Consider the following 16,518-nt stretch of genomic DNA (forward strand, 5'->3'; position numbering starts at 1 on the left):
CCATTTGCTAAAACCACTGCTTAATCCAAGTTGGCAGTTAAAGGGAATATTTTCCCCAAATGAAACAATAATCTTGTTGTGAAACTAAATAGTTAAAAAATTAATTAGAACTCTCAAAAGCATGATGAGCACTGAACTGATAGTTTTCATCTAATGAGAGAGTTCCTGTTCTTCACTCTAACATAGGTAAAAGGACAATTTTGGACAATTAAGTAAACAGCTTAGCTATTGATGTGAGAAAGTGAAGTCTTCAAAGGTGCGATCTTAATTAATGTTAGATTTCTTTTTAGCCTTTCATCATAAAAGGGGTGGCTGTTGCAATTTGCAGTAACATCCAACAGTGTTAATAAAACATTATTTCCTCTGCTGATACAACTTTATTACACTATAGCTGTAGCCTAGTAAGAAAGATCATCTTTTAGTAAAAGAATGTATTTCAAGATTGTTCATTGGCATTTCTGAAAAGCTTTCCTTTGTATGCTTTGCCTCTGACATTGTTTTGAACACTCTGGCCTCCATTATGAGGCGACCATTCATTAGAAGCAGCAATCCTCCAATTACCTCAAAACAGCTAGAAGCCTCAAAAGACTGTTTCCACAATAAGCGTGATTCAATAAGAGGCAAGGCAGTGCATTAAGCATGTAAAGTGTTTTTTGTGTCTCTGGTTAGAAGCGTAGGGTCTTTTGGAAGTAAGTGAACAGGATTGATTCTGCTCCTTTTATTAGAATTTGTTTCTTCTAAGCACTGCTTTTCTGTCTCAAAATGCTAATTTTATTAGGGTACTTGCTAGCTCTGAGAAATATTTTGTTTTATTAAAGCAACAAATGGTTTTACATGTCCCTCTATACTTTGGGACTTGTGGGCTATCGAAGCAAGCTCTGTCTTACATGCACAGCTCAGGCTATTAAACTGTACACAGGTGATTGATCTCTTTAATAAAACCCCGTTCTTTAGAAAGGAAAGTGATAAACAAATGTACTTGTTTGTCCAGTGCTTCAGAGATTACGGTAACATGAGGACATCAAGAATGCCATTTTAATGAATAAGTTAGATGAAACACATCAATATGGTCTTTGTTTTAAGCATGTCTGAAAACCAATATGCTTTAAATTAATTTGATTCATGCTTTTCATTCATTTGTAACACCACGTACATTATAACAGAAAGCGTTTTGTACTCAAGCAAAGAAAAGGTCTGGCAGGTAGAAGATTTCGGCACTTTCTGCATGAGAATTGAGCAAGTGAGGAATAGCAACTTTGCAAATCCACTCTCCTGTGGCTTGTTGTGGCTCTGGCTCCTGCAGTGTTTCGAAGGACATGTCACAGGCATGCCTGAGGCTGGCTCCAGAGCCGTGGTGTGAGGGATAGCTGAAGAGCTGTCCTGAAAATGCAGGGCTATACGCATCACCCCAGCCCTGATGCCAAAAATTCTCCGCTGTGAATGTATCGTGTCTGTTCGTTCATGCTGACGTTTTTCAGGAATATCTCTGCTGATGTCAATAGTTACACAGATTTATATCCTTTTTTAAGACAAGTGAGAAACAGGGAATCAAATCCTCATTTCTTTTGCCATCTACTAAAAAGCACTCTTTCCATGGCAACCCCTGTTTCCATGGTACGTGCTGTATTGCCCTTCAGAGAAGCTTTATTAAGAGACACATATACACGCACACACTGTCATGTGAATGTGGTTGCATTTTATAGCACTCTACAGGAAAGCTATAGTGAATTGTAATTTTTTTTCTTTAAGCTGTAGTGCTTTTTTCACTATGCAGTGTGGTGAAGGATTATTGCTGCCACTGCTTGGCGGTGTCATGGGAGTACAATAAAGTGTGGTTCTTTTCACTGTTGTTAAAGGGTATTCATCAAACCTCTCTATTTACTAGTACATTAGGATCATTGTTTTCTAAACTCTCTTTTGGTGTAAGTTGGCATACAAAGTAATCAAACTCCTCTCACCACATTAAAAATAAATATACAGTGAAGGTTTTCTGCTCTTAGGTTCACTGTGTGAAATAATAAAGATGTTGGCACATTCTAAGTACTATCTAAAAGGGGCTATTCTAATAAGAAAATGTGAACCCACAGAAATTTGTCATCTTTTCCATAATAGCACCTATTACAAGTTGCATTGGATGTTTAAAATTAGCTAAATTTCCGAAAGTCAGACACTATACCTTTCTTTTTTTGATTATAAAGGTGCAACTGTGAAACTATTAAAAGTTGCATCATTATTTTTACCTTGGGAAGCTTCATTCATAACCATCCTTTTAGACTTTACAGCTCATAATGACAGTTGGTAGAAAAGGTTTCTGATACTAAGTGTAATATCAGTCTTTCTCAAGATAAGCTAATGCATGCTGTAAGTACATGTTAAGGTGACACAGACAGAAATGTACCAAAATTTCCCTGAATTTCGGAGAGCTGCTTCGTGTGCTATAATTGTCTGGGGCTGAAGTCTGATAAGGCTCTGCAGCTGCATTTTGGAAACTGTTTAGTGTCTGTTTTTCAAGTGTTCTGTTCAAACCTTGATCAGAAGATCTGTTTAAGTGGAGTAAACCTAAAAATATCCCTGTCTGCAAATAGGTTTGTCTCACTCACATCAGTTGTTAATTTCAAAGGTAACCCTGATAAAAAAGGTGACCCTTGTAAGGAAGTCAGAATAGAGCCTCAGTGCAAAAGGAACTTTGTCTATGGCATGAGGCTGCAAAAGTAGAATTCCAGACATCTGCTCTAGAGCTTGTTTCCCTCACTTGGTCACTGACATTACAAGTAGAGAAGTAATATTTGAGTTGATATGGAAAAAAAAAAACCCAACATCAAAAAGCTTGGAGATACTCTTAAGGATCTGCCACATGAGCAACAGAATGCAGCTATCAGTACCTCTGATGGTGAAGTTGGGAAAGTCGAAGAAAAGTGATGAGAAATATCAGGAGTTTATTTTGGGGAATTATATGTAACCTTTAAAGTTTAGTCTATTAATCAGCAGATTGAGAGATCATGTACAAATCAGAGGATTTTATTCTATGTTCAGATGTGGTGTCTGTCCTTTCATCAGGAACAATACCTTAGCAGAGGTTTCATTAACATCAGTCAATGAGAATTTTATATTAGTATTTTATATGTTTTTATATTATTATTCATAGTTTAAGATTTTTTTTTTACTATAATGAAAAATATATTTTACTATAATGAAAAGCTATTGGAATGGACAGTTTTACCCTTTTAGAGTGTCTGTAAAACTCTGGGTTGGTGTTTATGAAAATGCTGAGGAAACAAAGGATTAAAATAGAATTTTTATTTGTTTCTTTAAATCACCAAATGCATCTATACTAATAGTTTTTGCAGTATTACCCTGCAGCAGTGTAAAAGGCCCAGGGAAGTCTGTGATAATGCCTTTCACCATAATGCTGGGTTAAATTGCATTTTTGGTTCTGCTAAATCTGGGCTGACTCTCCTCAGTGATCAGAGGAGAGAGATAACGCTAACAGTCCTCACTGCTGCCGATGCTGAAGTCAAGTGCACAACAAACAACCCTCATAAGGAAAAAAAGTGTTTTGCTTTCCTCTCTCATTTCCTCAGTGCTGTGCAGCCCTTTTTTGTGAATGGAGCATTTGGCTGCTCTGTGCCACCCTGGGCTGGACCACCTGGCACCAGAGCAAGGCGTTTGTGTTGATAACCGCAGGAACGCAGCCGCGGTGGCTGGGGCAGGGCGCAGGGAAGAGCTGTTGGTCAGCAGCCAGGCTGGGAGGCTTCCATGCCTCGTGTTCCTCGGATTGGATCTTGCTGTGGCAGTGTAGGAGGATTTGGACAGCTCTGGAGTCGCAGAGCTGCTGCTCCTCGGGTCAGTGACCCAGCCCCTGCACCTGGGCCTGCAGAGCAGCTCCCTGCCCAGCTAAATGCTTCCATGCCCCTGTGAAGCCATTGCACGCTCGCTGCTCCCTCCGTGCCTGCAGCAGGATGCAGGGCCTGGCAAGGTGCAGCCCAGCCTCTGAACACCTCTGTTGGAAGGCCAGGTGTGCTTGCCAGTGTTACACAGACCCTGATGTTCTCTCTGGGTTATCTGTGGGAGAGGATTTCAGGGAAGAAGTATTTGTGGAGAAATATTTCCCCTCCTCTTTCCCCTTCCAGTAAGAGAGAATTTATGGTGGGAGTGGGGGAGCCCCTGTGCCCAAGGGCTCCTCTTCTGTTCTGGTTTGTGGTGTGCCAGGACAGGGTCTGCAGGCTCTGCCAGACACCGTGGGGGCTGTCCTGCATCCAATATTGGGACCACCTGCACCCTCTAGTTTCCCTCTTCATTCACAGCGATTTTTAAAAATCACAGAGTTTAGAAGTTAAGAAGCAGAAGACATCACTGCTGGTGCTGCAGACACCCGAGGAACATAAAGTTATGCACATGCCTTTCACGGTAACGTGACTTTTCACCAAGCAGAATTCCTCAGTGCTGTAAGGAGATGCTCGTGCAGCCTGTGATACAGCGGGCTGCTGGAGCAGCGTGCCAGCACAGTGCCTCTGTACAGGCAGGCTCTGGAGCAGCCGGGCAGGGAGCTCTGCCCTCCCTGGCACTGGGGATTGTGTCTGGAGCTGCTCTCACTTCAGTGGCAGTGCAGTCAATTCTTCATATTGATAGTGCCCTAATAACAACCAAAAATACATTTTATGGTGGATGTTGATAACTAAATGCTTATCCCATATACAGATATTCAAATAATTGGAAATTCTTATAGCCTAGATCCGACTGAGACTGCTGAAGGATACCTTGATATTGAAGGTTAAAATCAATAGAGTGTGTTTTGATTGTTTTTCAGGTGTCTATTGTATATCTAATATAGTATATTTCTATTGTGGGCTTTCATTTCTGTAAATCTGAGGTCTCCCTTTCTTGAATGAACTAGGAGCAATTGAATTTGAATGACACTTTATTCAACAGAAAAGCAATTTGGTTTTTGGTTATCAAAGGCCAAGAAGCAAACTAGCAATTGAATCCTGAGTATATATAACCCTTATGTTGCCAGTGTGCCTGCACCTCTGAGGAGCTCTGGTTTTGACTGGGCTTCCAGGGCCTTGTATTCAACAGGACAGCAATTCCTAGGCTCAGCAAGCTGCGCTGACATCAGGGTGGTTCTTGGCATCCTCGGAAATTCTGCAGGGTGTCTTCCTCAGTGTTAGTGTTTCCCACTTGATTTTTGCTGTAAAAAGTTGTTAAGAGGAACAGAGAGGACCCATTTAGGACCCACTGTGCCTCTCGAGGCAGAGCAGCAAGGTGCAAGCTACTGCTAGGCAACCAGCAGCAGTGTCCCTGTTTTGTGGCCTCTTGAGCTAAACCGTGGTGGCTTTCCTCTGCCCATGGCTCCTCTGGCTGCTGGTGCTGAGACAGGAGCAGAGGAATCATCAGCGATTGCTGTTATTTTGTAAGCTCCTTGTAAAGTCACTGGTAGCTGGTGAAAATGAATGTGTCTGGATTTGGCACAGATGCTGCATTTGTGCCTGTAGCATTTTAATGCTGTTGACTTCACAGTTTTGGGAGATGTGAAAAAAAAATAAAAATAAAGGGCTTAAAGGTTATGTGGGAAGCAGTGGTTGAGAGTCTGTCTGTCTGGTTGTGTCAACATTTGTAATGATGTAACTTAGCTGTGGCCTTCAGTAGCGTTTTCCATCTGAGAAGGCTGTGATTAACCATCATAATTAATTGACTGTATATAAAATGTAATTATAGGTGTTCCATACCTTATGTGTAGCTTTAAAAAAAATGCAAAAGGAAAAATATGTTAAGAATTTCTGGACTTGAGATAATAATAAAAGTAGCAACTGGTTGTGCAGATGTTCACAGAGAGTAAAACAGGATGCAGTAACAGGAAAGTCTTTTTAAGAGGGACTGGTCTGAGAAAAAAATAACATAATTGCCAGCAGTATATCTTCACCTCAGTGGTGGCTGGGAGCAAAGAAAAGAGTGTCTTGCTTAGGAACCTGAGAATTTATCTGTCCTTTGCATGTGGACTGCAGCTGCAGTTGTTTTGAAGGCACCAGCCACATCCAGTGGGGGTGGCAGAAGCCTGACAGCTGGCAGGGCCCAAAGCTGTGCCCTGGTTGTGCTCATTGTGACAGTGAAGGGACACTGCTGGCTTCAAGTTTTAAACCTCTTTTTTGAGCAAAAGCCTAAATAAGAGCAAACAAATTTTCTTTGGGAAAAGCTGATTTTGCAGAATCAAAATAAAGTGACAAAGTCTATATATTTATTCTTCTCAGTAGTTATTTCTTGACTGCAAAATTACAAAAATAGTAGATTTATGGATTTTTTTTAACATGATTGAAAAAAATAATTCATGAACTGGATGTTCTCAATAAAAGGCAGTGTTGCACATCAAATTTGCTTTTAATTAAAGGATAGCTTTCAAAGTGGTAGCAACAAGTACTAATCATTCCTTTTATCCACTGTCACTAAGAATGGTATATAAATGAAAAATTTTTAACACAAGTCAAAACTGCCTGACCACACTTGCCACATTTAAGATTCCTGTTTGAACAAGATAAATATATTGTTCTCTGCTTATTTATTAAAACTTTCCTTAGCAAAATACAGAGAAAAAAGTAAAAATTAAACTTCTAGAATCTTATCACAGTGCATAAGTGCAGGTTTGAAACTGAGATCTGCACAGTCAAGGGAAGCTGTAGACATTGCATGTCATGGAAATGGCACAGAAAGATTTCTGTGGCACATCCTGTTAGATGGTTCTGTGGGTTTTGTGTTATCATTACATGTTTCTGAATATCGTATTTCTAACGGATACTAGAAAAATGTAAGTACAATAACGTATGTCAAATGTAGGGGCTGTTAAAAAAATAGCCAGTTTGTAGATGTAGTTGAGAATGTTATCTTTATAGGTGCTGCTAATATGTGAAGGTATAGGAACTGAACTTATGTCAGAGCTTGTAGGAGGCATCTGCAGTGAGCTATAGAGCTGTGAGGCATGGAGGGTAGTGCTGGAGAAGGTCTTAGGGGATGCAAGTTCCTTTTAGCTAAACAATATTTACTAGCATTGCCTCCACTTACAGCTCTGAACTAGTTAATGGGACACATTCCCTCAGTGCTCTACGGCAAAGGTTTTGGGTATTTTTCAAAGAAAATTAATGCACTTTGCTTATGCTTTGTCACTTGTAGTTGCAAACAGAACTACTATTTCAAGTAATAGTTGTAAGCCATTACTTTAATGGTTTGATAAATACCTGGGAGGACAGACTGCAATATTTCATCTTAGAAAGGACTGAATATTAAATAAATGTAACCTCCCATTGGGTCCTGCTTTAACCTCGTACTGGTTTTGGAAGGTGAATTTAAGAGCTGAAAGCATTTTAGATTAAGTGTTAGTGGAGAGATTCAGTAAGGCTTAGACAGCAGATTAGCGCTTTGTGTTCATAACAATCCTTTCCCTCCTTGCCTTATCACTTCAAAGATATCATTGCAAAATGCAGAAATTTACTTGAGTCAGGTATACAGCTGGCTTATACTGTTCTTCCAATAGTTATGGGTAATAGATTAGTGGATTGATTATTAATGATATTTTTATTTTATTTAATGTTTTTCCATACTTCTGACACGTTGGACTGAGAATTGAAATTTCCCCATTAACTCAGAAGGCTGAACTCTAAACGTAATCCTAGAGGCCAGAGAGAAAGTTCCTAAGTCACAACCTATTTTGTTTTAGAAGTTAGAAATAGTAAAGTTGTTGAAAATGTTTAACTCAGGACTTAATGCAAGACTTAAATGTATGCAGAACATCTAACTTCTCAAACCAAAACAAGTGTTTCCTATAAATCCTTCTTTTTGTGGAAAAATACATTTGGCATTAATTGATCTCAGCTGAGGGTAACAAGGTATTGCCAGTGTGAAATATTTTTGTCCACTGTGAGAAGTAAAAATGAATTGCTGATTGTAGTAATTTTTTTTTTTTTTTTATGGTGGTGTTATATCATGGAAATACTTGTCTACATATGGAAAGAGATTTTAGAGTATTTTCGAGCCATTTTAGTATAAACCCCAGCAAAACAGCTATTGGAATACCAAGCCCATTAATTAGAAAGGGAAAAAGAGAAAAACATTAAAAGTTGCATGTAATATCTGTTTTCATTCTATTTTTTTTTTTTTGACAAGAGAAAGCTATTTTGAACAGATTTGATTATTCGGCTTGTAACTGTTATAGTAGACAGCCAACCAAAAGGCATTTTGTCTTTCTAGATATGTTCTGATTATCAACTATGTTGTGCAGACCAATTAAAAATATCTTGAAGTTGTTCAGGTGCCTTTATTGCAGTCAGAATTCAATTAGTGAAGTAAACTGATAAACCAAGTCAATAAGAAAATGTCTCCCACTGAAATGAAATTGCTACTCAAAGTCCCTGTTCATTTGCTAAAACCTCTGTTTCTGGTTCCTCTTCTGATACACTTGGAACACCTGGTCTGTGCCTGTGACATCTCTTAACAGATTAGTTGATTTCCAAAATGCCTCAATAGAAACCAAGGGATTTAGTGAGCAACTAACAAACACCTTTCCCCTTGTCTCTGGGTGGGGGATGCACAGCTATAGGGAAACATGAAGAGTATCTCCCTGTTGAACTATCCTGGATCAGACAGGTAGCCAGCTTGTTTTGCAGATGGATCAGTAGTCACAACAGTGTGATTTGGGTGTCCAGGTGTTCCAGTGGGTTTATTCTGGAGTTGAGCCAGAAGCCAATCTTTTCTAAGAAAAGAAAGTGATAATGAGTCATTCACAGATGTCTTGAACATGCTTAGAAGCTAAATGTTTTCCTACTGTAGCAATAATAATATAATATTAAGAGGTGAAGGCCATCAACTCAGTCAAATGGAATTAAAAAAAAGTCTCATACTTTCTTTTTCTTTTCCCTTAAGTATTATTTATTACTTTGCAATAGAAACCATGATGGGCTAAATGCTTTCTTGCAGCATAATATCCTAGTCTCGGTAAGGAGTGCATAATTTGACAGATGGATGTTGCTGAGGAAGGGGTGTAGAATGCAGGCAGGGTTTTTCTGAAGAGGTGATGGATGCTAGTTAAATTGAAATAGTGGGATCAGGGCTGATTTCATATAGCCCGACCATGCCCATTTGGTGTTTTTTCTCCTTTGTTCTTCTTGTCTGCTTTTTTCTCCTTTGTTCTTCTTGTCTGCTTTATTTCTATGACTTGTTTTCAACACTAAGTGAAAAAGCCTCGTAGAGCTGCTCTGTGTGTGTCTTCCGATTCGCTGTGCGCAGAGCAGTGGGACTCCAGCAGGGCTGCAGTTGGAGCCTCCGCCATGGCAGCAGCCTCTGCACTGCTGTGAAGGAGGCAAGTTTTGGGTGGGGAAACACCTGACAGGGAAGAGTGGCCTGATTGCTCAGATGCAACTGCTGCCCGCTGCTGCTGTAGTGTGGTGCTCCTGTAGCAGGGGCATCTCCGGGGTAGGAATGTCAGAGGTTGCCATGGGAGCATGGCTGAGTTTCTGAGGTACATCAAACAAGCCTGCAAGGGACAGAGAAGACCACAGTGAAAGAAGAAAGTGAGTCTTCTCAGAACATCTGCAATGCCTCTTAACAGTAGCAGTAAGAAGCTGTAATGAGAGATGGAAGAAAGGAAAAGCTTGAATTCTGTCCCACCAGCTTTAAGGCCTATAATGTAAGATGAGGGAATTTGGTGTGAAATGATAACTTTAAAAAACAGACCTGCTGAAAGGAGGGTAAGATGCTGCCAGGCTCTTTCAGCTTTATAGGAAAGATGAGATGACATACAGTTGTAAGGGAGTGGTGCCCTACGGGAAGCATTTTGTAAAGCACCACAGCATAAAAAATATTATGGGAGAAGAGCAGGTCTGTGGAACCACTGTGGGCAGAAATCTTGTGCTCAAATGAAAATGCAGTGCTAAGATTGTGTTACCAGCCCCCTGCTCAGACCTGTAATAGTGCTCAGGAAATGTGAAATGAGAGTAGAGAAGCTGCAAATTCAGTACAGGCAGCAACAGTGAAACATTTCAACAGGTGCCCTGTAGAGAGTGGATTGGTGCCTTATCATGATGGGGAAAAAGAGAGGATGCATCCAGATGTGCGAAGTGGTGGCTTCCCAGAACACCTGGTGCATCCAGAAAGGTGTTACTCTGGACATGCTCTCGAGTGGTGCACTGGAGCTGCTTGGTAATTAGTGACCGTCATAAGATCACATTGAGCTCTATAGCTGAAGAGAGCAGAATAAACACATGCAGCACACAGTCATTTGATTTTTAAGTACAGGATCTGCAGAACAAGCAGACAATTGGACCAAAAAAACCTTAAAGAATTTATCTACAAGGTCTGTAAGCACCCTGAGGCTATTAACAATGCAGTTATTTTATTAAAGTTATCAGAAACCCCCACACATGTCTTACAGTAAAAAAAAGAGTATACTAAATCATCCTCGGGAGCTTACCTCACTAGTTAGAAACCTCAGTGGAGGGTACTGTAGCAAAATGACCAGCTGCTGCAAACAGGAAAGCCCGCTCAAATGAGCAGTAGAGGAAAGAACTTAAAACATGGCAGGTCAAACACAAACAGGAAATTAAAAATCTCATAAAGAATTAGAGAAGTGCCTTACAAAAGATGCTCAAGCTGTTGACAAAAAGTTCCTCAGTATATCAAACCCAGGAAATCAGTGGGACTACTTGACAACAGCAGCGTAGCTGGGAGCACTCAGTGGAAAGCCTGGGGCAGAGATGGTCAATGAATTCTTTGCGTTGGTCTCTGCTTCTGAAGGTGCTGGAAAGATTTTTCACAGGAGCTTCTTCTTACCTGTGTGGCGTGGTGATGTATTTTTTATTGTTTTTGGTATTGGTGGTATTTGTTTGTTTTTCATCAGGTGGGTCAGAGAAAATAAATCAGCCTGGAGTGAGTATCGAGAAGCTGTGCTGCTGCATCCCCGGCAGGAAGCTAGTGGGTTGTCAATGTAAGTCCTAGCCATAAATGGGGTTCTAGAGGGTAACCTGGGAATTACTGACCAGCGTGTCTGATCTCCACACTTAGTGAGCAGGTAGCATCCCTTTTAAAGAATAACACTATTCAATGCATGGCTAATAAGTACAGGGTCCGTGCAACGTGAGCTTGTAGCCCAGAAAGCCAGCTACCTCCTGGGCTGCATCACAAGCCGTGTGGCCAGTAGGCTGAGAGAGGGGATTCTGCCCCTCTGCTCTGGGGAGAGTCCACCTGCAGTGCTGCATCCAGTTTTGGAGTCTTCAGCACAGAAATTACATGGACCGCTTGAAGCAGGTACAGATGAGGCCATCAAAGAGCTGGACTACCTCCCTTGTGATGGTCACATTCAAGATCAGGTTGGACAGGGCTCCAAGCAAGTTGATCTAGTGGAAGCTGTCCCTGCTCATTGCAAAATGGTTGAACTAGATAATCTTTATAGGTCCCTTTCAACCCAAACCAATCTCTCGTTCTAAAATCTCTTGTGTAAAAGCCAGTGCCACCCTGGAGAAAGGAAGTTTGTACACGGTGCCATGCTGTAAGGGTGTCGTGGATGTGTGGATACAGGAGATACAGTGCAAACCTCTCACTGGCTTTTTGACAATGCAGTGAGCAGCTTTCACTTCAAAGTTTATTAGGGAAATCAAGAGCTGTTCGATAGAAAGCGACTTAAGGGTGCTGGTTGACAGCCAACTCAGCATGAGCCAGCAGCGTGGCCGGGAAGGCCAATGGCATCCTGTCCTGGATCACGAATAACGTAACCAGCAGGACCGGGGCAGTGATCACCCCCCTGTACTCCGCACTGGTGAGGCTGTGCCTTGAGTTCTGTGTCCAGTTCTGGGCCCCCCATTTGAAAAAGGGTATGGAGACACTGGAATGTGTCCATCAAAGGCAACAAGGCTCGTGAACCATCTAGAACACTTGTCTGATGGGAAATGGTTGAGGGCACTGGGCTTGTTTAGTCTTGAGGGCAGGAGGCTCGGGGGACTCTCTACAACCACATGAAAGAGGTTGGAGTGAGGTGGGGGCTGGTCTCTTCTTCCATGCCTGCAATGAAAGGACCAGAGGAAATGGCCTTAAACTGAGATGGGAGATTCAGATTAGACAAGAGAAAAGTTTTTTCACTGTTAGGGTAGTCAGGTTGCCCAGGAGATGGTAGGGTCACCACTCTGGAAGTGTTTAAGGTGCTGGGTAATACAGTTCTGGATCTGGCAGGGGGTGATACAGTTTACAGCAGTAGTGCTGGATTGACAGTCAGACTGCATGATCTTAGAACCATAGTCATCGAGGCTGGAAGAGAATGTTAAGTTAGCACAGGTAAGTGGATGGTAGAAAAACTGAAAACAGCTGTTTACACAGTCCTGAAGCCTTTCAGTCCCTGGACAAGGGGACTTTTGAGGAAATTAATTATTGCCATTTCTTTTTGAGACTTTTGAAGTTTGAGAAGGGGAGAAAGCATGAAGTGGGAATAGGTCTATCAAAGTAGGTCCTTAGTTTGTCTTTTCATCCTCTCTGAATATGTTAATCAGCTAACAAATGGAGAAACAAAACACAAATTTGTGCTACTGGACCTGCAAACTTCAGAGAAGTATACTTCCAACTAGTTTCTTCCTTAAATGACTTTTAAAGAAAAAAAAAATCTCAAACACTAGCCAACTTTATTGTAGCTAATTTTATGTTCTTTTCAGAAATCAAACTGTTACAAATGAAAGTGATATTTGTGTTGATTTATTTGGATTATGGTGCACAGTGTGCATAAACTTAATTGCAGAAATATTGCTACACAAATACTATTAAATATTGACCGCAAATATATGAGTTTGTAGCTAGAAAGGAGGTTTTTCATTCACTTCTGCTGTAGTAATTTTCTGCTCTTTTCTCTCTTAGGCAGTGGTGTGATTTGTTTATAACGTTATATGTAGGTCCCTAAACCACATGATTGAGCAAATAGTTAAAGCAAAATTGACATTAGTAGTTATAAGTTTGATATAGAGAATGCTGTTTCTTTGATTAAAGTGATTATCTGTAAAACTCCTAGGCAAATCATCAACTGTAAGTCTATAATCTTCTCTGGCTGTTAGAATGTGGATTTTCTGTGGAAAAATAAATATAAATAGATTGAATTTAGGTTTGTTTTCAGAGCCTGGGTCTGACTGACTTGCCTGATTTTGAAATGTGAGTGCCCCCATGGGCATGGTTTCTTTATAACTGTGGCTGTATAATTTTTTTGTCTTGCATGAGCCTTTCTGCCGTGAGATGGAAGTCAAATTCTTGGCCTTTCTGAAGTGAAATTGAAGTTTTATTTTTAAAAACCGAACTAACCAAAAGCAAACAAAGTATCCTTTGTAACATTTCAAATAATGTTAGCTTTCACTAAAAGTATGTTAATTCTCTGAAAGGCTTTTGCAGAAAGATACATTATTTGGAAAAGTATGCTAGATAGATTCTGAATGCTTATAGGACCTTTATATTATCTCTGATGTTCCAGGTAACTTTATGTAAAGCCTCTAAAGTTGCACTTTGTTTATGGTCAGTAAGAGGCTCAAACCGTTTGTTAGCCAGGATAGGCAGTGCCGTGGGGATGCTGGCGGTGATGGCTGCATTGCTGTTAGGTCTGTCTGGTACTTTTAAGGCTCTTTGAAAGATACGTTGTAAAACAGAGAGTAAATAGAAAGTATTCAGTGTTAATATGGCCATTTTCCTGGGTGCCCAATAGCCTACAAGTCATAAAAATGAGTAATAGGTTTTGAAAGAAAATAATTAATATCTACAGGTTCAGAAATTACTCTGTTAATGGATGTTCTCATCAATTAAACTTAATGGTCTGAAAAGTGTTATTGATTGCTTTGATGTTTTATCTAGACACACACGCACACAAAGGGAAAAAAGTGATTTGTTTAATTTTATTTGGTGACTATTTTCATGCCCATCTATAGTGTGAGGAATGCTAAGGGAAAGTTGTATCCCTCTTTTTTTCTCTGTGAATCTGTTTGCTCATGTAGTATGGCATGAGTGGGCCTGACTCCTCTGTACAAGAGAGACTGATGAGGTCATTTTAGGGACATCTATTTATTCCTTAAACTAGAAACTTTCTTCTGCTGCACAGCTGAGGGAAGCTTGCACACATGTTATGTACCATTACAACTGTTTTATTAAATTAGCGATCTGTGTGACTTGAAGATCCAGTACAATATTATATGTACTTAGTACCCATACGGGTTACTTTGACTTCATTATTTACTTGTTAGACTTGATAATTTTTAAAGATATATTGGGTAAATCCTGTTCTTTTTCCTTACTTCTTGCCTTTTTTGTTTGGTTTTTTTTTTTTTCTTCCCCTATTTTGTTAGGTGATCCAATGAGAAAGTGGGTTTGGGTAGCAATAGGTAAGGAGATGATGTGGTGTGGCTGCCTCCTGTGTTTGGTTTGCTGTGTCACTGAGTTTGGAGGCAAGCAAAAACACCAATAGCAGTGACTGAAGTTTATTCAGTTCATTCTTTCTGGTCCACAGACTGTGCCAAGGTTGTTGGTCATCTCGTGCACAGGATTGTAAAGCTACTGGTGGAGTAATTGTGACTTAAGCTACAGGAAGTATTTGTGAGCCAGACTTAAATGTCAAGAGATTTGTGTGGAGACATGTTTGGTAAATAATATATCTGTTACTTCATCTGTGGTAACTTAGTGATTCATCATGTGCCTTTTTCTCCCCTCTTACTTAATGCCATGTCACCATCTCTAGCTGTTGGTTCCTTCATGTGCAGGAGGAGGCTGGAGGTTGCATTTTGATGTTAAACATTACATTTTTATGAACACTGTTATAATCTTTCATCAATTTTAGTTACCTGATTCTTCCAATTTCACTTTTTTTCCCTGGTTTCTTCTGTTGCTGCCGTTTACTTGGCAGAGACAGGAAGAAGAGGACTGTTTAATCTAATTCATAACTTAGAAACTCATTTTGAGAAATAAAAAACATATGCAGCTGATTTCCAGGGTTAACTGTATAGCCCTGACAACTATCTGTCTCTTTCAGGAAATGCTTAATGGGCTTAAAATCATGTGGTCTAGACACTTAGATTTTTTTTTTTTTTTTTTTTTTTTTTTTTTTTTTTTTTTTTTTTTTTTTTTTTAGTTCTGCTTGTCTTTGGGAATATAGAAGATAAAGTTAGGAATACAGATTAATTTGATTGCCTCTTCATTGGTGCATTTGAAAAGTACTTGACAAAGCTTTCTCCTGTATCTATTTAGAGATTGGGTTATTTGGGGTAGAGGCTCTGACAAATGGTGACTTGTGTTGGATATGTGCTCCTGCTATGTTATCCCTGCTAGAACTGAATTTCCAGGTATTTCCCCACCATCAATTTCCCTGTCCTGGTCTATCTGATATAAAAATTTCTTCCATCCCCTCTCAAGACACCAAAGTAGAGCGACTGAAACCTCAGCTCTGCTCTGCTGTGACCACAGGGAGGCAGCTGCTAAACTAAGTCAGACGGTGCTCAAGTTCTCCCTGCCAGGAGGTGCAAGAAACACTGAGTGACATTCACTCAGTAATTTCTGGCATTCCTCCTTCCTAAGTGCAAGGCTGCCTGCCACCATCGCTTCCTTTTGAACTATGATGTAGTGCTCTTGTGGTTGTGAATAGTGCCTGGCCCCCACTCAGTCTTTGTAAAGAGCTGCTTTAAAAACAATACCTTGGTTTGTTGCATTCATATTTGACTACAGTGGTGACCTTGCTTATACCCACAACTTGTTACAGTTTATTTTCAAAAATCTTTGATCTTCTTTGGTACATCTGTTAGAGGAGCACTAGTCTGCAGACTTATGTATAAGTAAGATGTATCAGTTGGCAGCTGAGATATGGAGCAAGGCTGTGCTAACTTGTTCTTGTAAATCAGAGTTAATTGATTATCCTGAAGATTTTATGGCCTGGGAGGACTTAACTGAGTGGCAGTAACCATAGCCAATGTTTGTCCTTATGCCTTTTGCCCCTGTTCCCTTCTCCAAAATATGCTTGATATTGACGTCTCTTTTCTAGTCTGCTGGTGTGGAGGCAGGCTTGGTTGGATTTGTTCTTCTGTGATGAGATTAAAAATGATACCAAGTTTTTTGACTTCAGGGTGGAGGTGGCAGAGCTGGGGAAATGGACTGTCTCTCTCTATCCCTTAATATAAACCAACAGGGGGTTTACTCTTTTCATAGAAATGGCCACACAGTCAAAACTTTGAACCTTGGAAGCAGTATACGGATAAATTGTTGTTTACATGCAGGCTATTGGGAAAAGAAATAGAAAGGGAGAAAGGTTATGTGTAAACATCTGTGTATGTCTTTTGCTCAGTCTTAATTTGGCAAGGAGCTGAGCAGATAAGAGTTCATTTTGCTGTAGCTGGCGGCAGTTGGTGTATCACGTATAGAGTGTATACACAGAAAATGAAATGATACCATGCTTCTCTATTAAGGAGTACCATTTTGTGATTTGAGGAGCTGTGTCTATACATTTTATGGTAATGAGATGATTAAAATCTGTGTTAAAATTGT

At 40.2% G+C, this 16,518-nt stretch overlaps 1 long non-coding RNA gene across 3 annotated transcripts in view; it reads left to right on the plus strand.

Moving 5' to 3' along the window:
• The window catches only part of LOC120756870 (uncharacterized), a 150,312-nt gene that overhangs the window by 42,657 nt on the left and 91,137 nt on the right, over positions 1-16,518 (plus strand). The gene's annotated exons all lie outside the window — the stretch shown is intronic.

This window comes from Hirundo rustica, chromosome 9 (genome assembly GCF_015227805.2).
Source record: "Hirundo rustica isolate bHirRus1 chromosome 9, bHirRus1.pri.v3, whole genome shotgun sequence".
NCBI lineage: Eukaryota > Metazoa > Chordata > Aves > Passeriformes > Hirundinidae > Hirundo > Hirundo rustica.